Source organism: Frankliniella occidentalis, unplaced genomic scaffold (assembly GCF_000697945.3).
Source record: "Frankliniella occidentalis isolate FOCC.00 unplaced genomic scaffold, Focc_3.1 Scaffold13, whole genome shotgun sequence".
Classification (NCBI taxonomy): Eukaryota; Metazoa; Arthropoda; class Insecta; order Thysanoptera; family Thripidae; genus Frankliniella; species Frankliniella occidentalis.
Window position 1 is genome coordinate 1945071 of NW_026267143.1, and position 6142 is coordinate 1951212.

At 46.3% G+C, this 6142-nt stretch overlaps 1 protein-coding gene across 1 annotated transcript in view; it reads right to left on the reverse strand.

Moving 5' to 3' along the window:
• LOC113202370 (cytochrome P450 4C1-like) overlaps nt 1–6142 on the reverse strand; it is a gene marked incomplete at its 5' end in the record, with an annotated part of 13720 nt that overhangs the window by 6747 nt on the left and 831 nt on the right. The window lies entirely within an intron of this gene.

Sequence of the window (6142 nt, forward strand, 5' to 3'; positions counted from 1 at the left end):
TGCAAGCCTCGTATTACGGAAGAAATGCAATGCTCTGTAGTATTTTCTGGGAACGAAATCATGACTATGCCGTAAATCAAACAACTTGTCATTGAAACAAAGATTTTTTTAGCTGTCTTTTCAAAACGAAATATTTGTGCAACTAAGCAAACTTTTTTCAGCTAAAAAAAATCTTCGATTCAATGAATCTTTTTTTGATTTACGTCAAAGTCATGAGTTTTCGTTTCAAGAAAGATATACGGTTTTTTGAGAGGATTAAAGAGAGGAGAAACCCTCAAGAGAGATACTCAAACGCACGCACGCACGCACGCACGAACGCACGCGCGCGCACACACATGCTCACACACACAAATGGGGTCGAGGACGCTTTGGACGACGCGGCGTCGGTGCGGGTTTGCCTACGCTGCAGGGGTGCACGCGCCGGCCGGTCCAGCCGACAGGTCCCCCCTCCCCCCCGCCTGCTCGGCCTGCAATCGCACTTTCACTCCGCCAGGGTCAGGACTTGCACTCGACCGCGGGCAGATGCCAATCGCTGTTGCCTGCACTTCCTAGTCGATGTCTAGTCTCTATTCAAGTCACACTGAGGGTCGTGTCCACGTGGCTCCTCTTTGTGCTGGACGGCTGGACACACAGGGTGGTGGCCCCGGGGGGTTGGGCCGGGCCATGCTCCCTGGTCCTCCTTGAGAACTGTGTTGACGTCTATTTAAAGGCTCCAGGTGGACTTACGTGTCAGCACGTTTCTAGCCGAGTAGGCAGGGTGGGCGCGCGGGTGCGCGTGCGGATGAAAGCAACGTCTGATATTTTGAGGAAAACGGGAAAACTTTCAAGAACTCCCATAGTTGAGGAAAACTCCTCATATTTTAAGGACCACAACTTCTTCAAACTATATAAAGAACTATGGGGGCTGCTCAAAGTTTTCCCCTTTTCCGCGAAAAATCAGACCTTGTTTTTACCGTTTTTAAAACATCGTCCACTCTTTCGACTAATATATAGACTTCATAATTTTTTTAATAATCTGACCTGACCAACGGCCAGCCAACGCAAAATCTTTTGACGACCTTTTGCATAAAAATAGTACTGCCGCGTATCTGATCGTATCTCACGCCCGAAGCCTATTGCTCTGCACCCGGTCTGAGGCGGGCTCGAGTGAAAGAGCGGCAAAAGTCACGCCTGGTGTCGGTCCATGCAGTGCCTAAAAATAGCTGGACGCAGCGGGGTGTTATAACAGGTTCCGGACACTATTTCACTGGTTGCTCGTCCAGCGAGCCAGTCGGGCGGCAGAACCACTCACAGACACGCTCTTACGCACACATTCAACCACTACTACGTCTAGCGCCACGCGCCACCCATTCGCACCCAACTCCTCTCTTTGTGGGTGGTGGTAAGGAGAGAGAGAGAGAGGGGGGGAGGGCCGAAAAGAAGTGTGGACGGCCGTTTGCGGACACACTGGTAAGTCGAACGCTGACACTGTCGTCCACAATCACAACAAATAAATAAGCGCAACATGTTCTTGGGTCGTTGGGTCGTTTCCAGAAAATTTTTTGGACTCTGCCAGGTGTTGCTAGTTTTGTGTTCTCGTAGTTGTTTTTTTTTATTTTTTATTTTTTTAAGTGTTCAGACTCCTTGCTCCACACGCGGATGAAAATCAATTTCGATTTCGATTTTACATACAAATTCCCTAAACGAAAAAGAAAACGGTACTCTACATAGTATAGTATTTTGTGAATAAAAATTACTGTTGTAAATTTACGAGGATAATTTTTCACTATGTATCAGTTCTTGAAACCGTTCACACAAGCACTTGGTTCTCAAAACATACAATGCAAAAGTTTGGATAAAACGCTGGGCTTTTTGAAAATGGGCTTATGCATGTCTGTTTAATTTGCAGGAGCTGAGCGAGGGCATTTTCAGGGTGTCTGATGGTCAACTTGAATCTTGGGTCACCTTTAGTACAAAATGTACATGCAACTCCAAATAATTTATCTGGAAATGAACGGGTTGGTCGATGGGCTCGAAACTAGTTCGAGGCCGCACCCTTGCCCAAGCCTAGCAGGACATTCAAGTCTAGGATCGCTAGTCCCTTGCGCCTTGCGCCTTGCGCCCGCCGCTGCTTTGGAACTCCCGCGACACTTCGTCTTCCCCAGTCTGGCAGGAACAGTCGGAGCTTTGCTCCCCAACTCGACACACTAAATGTTTATGAACTCTTTTATACACACTTACGTACATCTGTGTACATGCTCCACTGCGTATAATTTTAAACGCAGTTATGGATAAAATTGTTCATAGTTGCAAATATTTTTTCCAAATTTGTCCATAACTGCGTTTCAAATTATACACAATAGAGCATGTACACAGATGCACGTAGCTGCGTTCAAAAAAAGTTCATAACAATTTATTGTGGACGTCACACTCCACCACTCCCTTGCCCCGCCACTCTCCGCCTCTTGGCCACTGATGACCCTGACCCTGGCCGCCTGCCGGCAGAGTCACAGACACTGCGCCCGCCCGGACCACTCCGCAACCCACCCGCCCATCACTTCACCGACGTTGTTCGACAAAGCAGTCATTACGTCGTTCAGTCATTGACATTTCTTAGACGTTGCAAATACAAGGGTGAGTTTTTAAAACTGTCACTCTTAATCGAGCGAACGAAAATTTACGGCACAAATATTGTATCCTTCTGAGGGCGAGAACCCCGAGAACCTTCGGTCCAGGATTTCTAGTGGACTTTGCACGATGGTGAATTAATGCAAAGAAGAGCCTTCCCCAAAAGGCCAAAGTGTTGGGGGTTTGAAGCTAACAGCTTGTGATTGATTCAATACGGGCACGGAACGGGTGCGAAGGAGGAAATTCGTCCATATGGTTCCCCAGACATTAATTCACCCTGATTGGGCGCATGTTAATGGAAGAGTGTTACACCATATTTCATACTTCATAGATGTTCAGTATATAGCCCATATATGAGGCGTATTTAGTAGATACTGCATACATGTACTTGGCTACGCACCAGAATATCAGACAGAATTCCAGTGCAAAAGTTTTTCTACATTTGTTTCTGATTCAATTGGGCAAACTTTTAGAGTCGTTGCAGTATGGAGGCGGTCAGTTCAGTATGGAGGGCGGTAGAGTCGCTAGCCACGCCCTACCCCACCATACACCCCTTTTGTGCAAGATCGGCGGTTCCACGAGCCAGTCGGGCGTGAGGCAGAGGCACTGCTGGGAACAGGCTCCGGCTGACCAACTACAGCACCATCGAAGGTTTCTCATCCAGATAATCGGTGTTTTGAAACAAAAATTGCAGTTTTCCACTGAGGAAATTTCATTTTTAAGGAAATACCCACAACCAAGACCATTGTTTTGGTTCTATATCAAAGAAATCATTCATTCAAAAGGTGCGCATGCACATTATATTTGCTGGATAATGAAGGTATATTCAGGAAAAAACTTATAAGCACCGTTTGGTCAAAATTTTGTGGTCAAAAGGATTGTATTCTGTGTATCTATGCCCTACGATATTCCTCCGTACACCGGGCTGATATTGCCACAAATATTACATTAGTAACATACATGAAATATTACTATGGTGTTAAATCAATTAACAGCGGTCTTAGTTTTCTAGTTAGTAATCATTTCCATTAAATTTTTAAAAGGAAAAGGGACTTTAAAAGAGGCTGGGGGAGGGTTATCAGTCGTCTATATGATTTACAAACTTAACTTCACGCATTTCTACGCCCACCACGCAATTTTCATTTTCTACAACTACGAACTACAGAGACCGCTAGAAATTCCCAGCGAAATTTCGTAATCAAACACACAACTGTACCTCGCTGCTCTTTTGCACAGTGCACACGTAGTACTCACCGATTCGACCACCATGTTGTTTCGGTTCAGTCTAGATGCACGCCCCTATGTTGACTCCTGGTTATCATCAGCTGCACCGGACTCTACAAACTCACTAATTTCAATCAAGTTGTTCACTTTACGTCTGCAAACCGCGATTCACCTAATGTAAACATACGAAGATGGGCGAAACGGTGTGGATCGTGTGTGGAGAGAGACTGGCCGCCAGGAGGGGGCATCGGGACAATATATGAGCTCCCCACCCAAGCGAGGAGCCCCGCCCCCTCTGCCCCCTCTGCCCCCTCTGACCCCTCTGCCCCACCAGCCCTCGCTCTATCCCACCCACTACTCCGCTGCTCCGGGCTTTAGCTCCGCCCTTCTCCACCCCTAACGCACAACAGCAAGTAGATCACTCCTAACCAGTACCCCCTCTCCCTCAGCGCGGGGTGCCGCACAAGAGGGCTCCCAGTTTCATTTCTTTACAAATTAAAGCAAACAAGAAGCCAATCCACGCACACGGGACCCTTACCACCCCACCGCCCAAAGAGAAGTTATACGTCCATAGGTGATCTTTTCCGGGCCTTTCTCGTCCACCTAGTTAGACGCCTACTTCGTTAGTCGGCTAGTATCGTCTGAGGTCGGTCTAGCCTATTTCGAGGGGGAAATCACTCCAGATCAAAGTGTACGAGTTAGTACGTTAGTAATCGTTAGTACACCCTATTTTTTGCGTAGTTTTTCATCATTTATGAAAAATACTGTTATTACGGCACTATTACGATTGATTTCTACCATTAGTAAGCGTTATTACGCTGTTAGTACGAGTTAGTACGTCTTTAGTACAGGCCTGGGTGTACGAGTTTGTACGCAAGTGATTTCCCCCTCGACCTATTTATGAAGTTATCCGTCTAAATGTAGATGGGATGTAGATGAGAAGTAGACAGGGCTAGACAGTCTACTCCCCACCCAACCAATCTATGTTCTTTGACGTTGAGCGGTAGATGAGGCACAGACATAGGCTACTGGAAACGCATGTATGTGGATGTCGCACACTTTGACACTGTAAATCCAAGGGTCGACCATTTAAACATAAGAAACAGCGTGCCTGCAGGCACGCACGAGCAAGTGTGTGCCTACCAGGTCGACGGTTACATGTGTGTGCCTGCTTGTGTGTGCCGGGCAGGAACACACTTGATGGACTTTGTTTTCCACGGGCCATGGGTACCCAGAATGATACTTGACTTCGCTTGGAGGAGAAAATGACAATTCTCTCGTGCAGCAAGGGGAAAAACCGATTCGTAACACCTTAGTTCGAAGTTCGATATGCGGCGGTCCGGTTACACAAAGTTCGATCTGCAGCGGCTCGGTTACACAAAGGTCGATCTGCTTTTGGCTGCTTGCGGCAGACGCAAGTTTAAGACCTCTACCATAGTGTTGTTGTAGTAGCATCACAGTTTTTCTCCAGAGTATATTGTTCGTTAATCTTTCAGAAACACATAGCAGTTTTTACTTTTTTTTCTACCTCAAATACTGACGATGATATGAATATTATTAGTGTGTGTTGCAGAAACCGCCGGAAAGCATATCGAAATGTGTGTAACTGGACCGCTACACATCGAACTTTGTCGTTAGGAGGCACTGGGAAGGTCTTGTAATGGCTCATTTCAAGAACTTTAGACCCTAACACGGAAAAAAATAAATATTTGTTCCAGCGTAACATTAGGTATGCAAGCTAACGTGTTAGCTATCTGCTATCTGGGGGACAGGCAAAAAAAAATAAAAAATTGAGAACAGTAGCTTATAATTCGTTGCAAGAGCTAATCTGTGACTGTCGCAGATGAAGCGTTCCCTGCTGTCGCCCAACTGCATTATTTGTCCGAGCGAATGGTATCACAAATGAATTTCGCATTCGTTCAGACATCTCATGCAGTTGGGCAACTGTAGGGGACGCTTCATCTGCTATAGTCACAGATTAGCTCTCGCAACGAATTATAATCTACTGTTCCTAATTTTTCTTGTCTGTCCCCCAGGCAGCTGACATTTAGCTCGCATACGTAATGTTAAGCTGAAGCAACTAATTTATTTTTTCCGTGTACTGACAAAGGAGGAAAAATTTCTAACAGCAAGACAGTATGTTCTCAATAGCCCACTAGCCTTGCTGAAGGTGAGCCGCGCGTAATTCATCCATTCACTGACTGACTTCATTGTATCGGTTGACTTGATAAACCAGGCGGCTGACTATCACTTCTGTAGTCATACTGTACCGAACGCACGAGTGCGGGCGGACTTGCCTATCGCCCTGTCC